Genomic DNA, 2,590 nt, shown 5'->3' with positions numbered 1-2,590 from the left:
ATGCATGTGCAGCATGATCTTTTTTTTTTTTGTTAAACACACTGGTATCGGTACTCGGTATCGGCCGATACCCACAGCACAAGTATCGGAATCGGTATCGGGAGGTTAAAAATGGTATCGGAACATCTCTAGTCCCAGCACACTAGTGTCTGGCAGATTGAATGTTTCTCACAACTACAACAGCTTCTTTTTGTAAAGAAATCCCCATCTTTGCTGGATTTGGGATAGCTGCTTTGATTTGGGGACGTCCTAGATTCAGGCCCACCTCGACTCAATCCAGGCCCACCCATCTGTCACGTTCTGCATCCGCCACTGCGTACGGCGTAAAGGTGCTACATGCTAACGCTGCTTCTGTACAGTCATACTAACCCCAAATTCCAAGCCGCGGTGGTTGTTTCCAGCACCGTCCCTCGTGTTGGGAGAGACGGAACTTTTTATCCTTTTTTTAAAGAGGAGTAAATCTGTAACTACATGTAGTGTAACTGGTCCTTGTAAATGTACTCTGTCAATGTAAAGAAAAGAGAACTTGAAGATTTCCACGTTGTTGCTATGCTTTAAAAAACCTGTTAATATTTGTGCTTATTACATTACCTTTGGTCTATTTCTTAGTAATGTAAATGCTTATTATGGTATTTTCTCCTCTGTGAAGCTGCTCGGCCCCATTTGGTGATTATTAACTCTTTCATGTCTTTAGCAGCTGTCTGTGTTTTGAAAAGAAAAGCTTCTTTTTTTCTCCCTTTGCTCTATTTTCTGAATTTAGCTGTTCTCAGTAAGAGTCTGAATGTGCTTAGCATAACAAGACCACGTCACACTTTGATCCTCCTGCTCTCCGACATTATGTCTGAACGTTCCCTGGGGCTGCAGTTTACTCCCACTTCCTCAGCACATCAGCATTCATTGTGCCAGCTGATGTCTTAATGTTTCCAAATAGGCAAAGAAGGAAATAGCAGCCGAGTTGCTCTCCAAGAAATGTGTGGAGTGTGTGGTATGTGTCGTGTGTGTGTGTGTGTGCATTTGTTAGAGCATGATCAACAGTCTGAGTGTCAGTGCGCGTTATGCTAATGTTATGTGGAGTAGTTTGAGTTTTAGACTGAAATTGCAGACATTTTGGCTGATCGTTGCTTCTTCAAGAGGCAGGTTTAGGTTAGAATTAGGATTAGGTTTTAGGTATGGTGCACAGGGGGAAGAGGGTATGGCCACTACAGGTTAAAAAACAAGGGCAAGTACAGAAATCATATATTTATCAATTTGACGAAACATACTGTACATCCAGAGCTTACATTGGAAGTCCATGAACTAGGGCTGGGTATTGTTAAAAAATGTTCAATACCAGTACAGATACCAATACTTTTTTCAACACTACCACAAATATCACATTACACATTACACATTTTTCAGCTCCTACTACTTGAGCCGTCTCTGTGTGTAACGTAGAGTTTTTCCTGCGTGTCTCCACAACATGTAACGATAGACAGCTAATAACCAGCACTATTAGACTTTAGAAGCATGCTGCATGCTTATTGGCTCACTGACTCTGGTAAGATTTTCTCCTTAGGTATTACAATTGGGTATTGAAGGCATTTTTTGATACTCAATGCTTTAGAGTGCCTTAAAAGTTTTGAAATCGGTACCTAGCCCTACCTAGGACACAGAGAAGATGCTGCTCTGACAGTTATGGGCACATCCCAAAATGTAGATTTGATCTTCAATCAGAACTACAGACATCCTTTATCTGCAACAGTATCGGACCCATGCAGTCAAAGTTAAAGAAAATCCACTTGTTAGCTAACTTTCCAACACCACAGAGAAAAAATAACTAAATTTGTTGTGGCATATGTAGCGTATATTGAATTGAAAGAAAATGAATGCACACCAAATCGTGGGATAGCCTACGAAATTAGGCGACAGCGGTCTGGTCATGTGACTATTGTCCCCCCCGTCCTCCACGCTGTTACAAGTAGCCAAGAAGGACCCAGAGGATTAAAATAACATGATGGACTCTTCAAAGTTCAACTTTATCTTCTGTTCGGGAAAGTCACCAGACGCCACAATCTTCTGACCACAGTCATACTGAGAAATCCAGAGAGAGCAGTGGTGGTTTTCTTAATTAGCTTAGAAGAATCTCATTTGGTAATGACTTGAATGTAACAGACATGTATTAACATTAAAAAGTTATGCTCTAAAGCTTTAAGCTTAGGTCCCAGAACGACTAGTTAAGATAACAAAAAAGATGGTGGTTCGGAGTAGATTCATTTTCGTAGTTATGTGTAAAAAAGGTTCATGAGAACAGCTTAAATATGAATGTGCTGGCAATATTGTTGGTGCAAGTTATACTAGTTAGTTATTAGCTATTAAACTGCTGGTGGTACCATCAATGGCGTCCAAAGACAATAGTCTATCGATCACAAATCCTTTAACGCGAGCAGAGCAGGTAAGGGTAAAGGGTTTTAGAGTTTGTGGCTAGTAATGAACATTGCAGTATGATACCAACTCAAGATTAGCAACGATTAGCAGTGATAGTTTGAATGTATTCTGAGTTCAAAATAGGGTGTGTGTGTGTGTGTGTGTGTGTGTGTGTGTGTGTGTGTGT

Source organism: Etheostoma spectabile, chromosome 23 (genome assembly GCF_008692095.1).
Source record: "Etheostoma spectabile isolate EspeVRDwgs_2016 chromosome 23, UIUC_Espe_1.0, whole genome shotgun sequence".
Classification (NCBI taxonomy): Eukaryota; Metazoa; Chordata; class Actinopteri; order Perciformes; family Percidae; genus Etheostoma; species Etheostoma spectabile.
The sequence above is the reverse complement of the archived record's forward strand: the minus strand, read 5'-3'. Positions refer to the sequence as shown.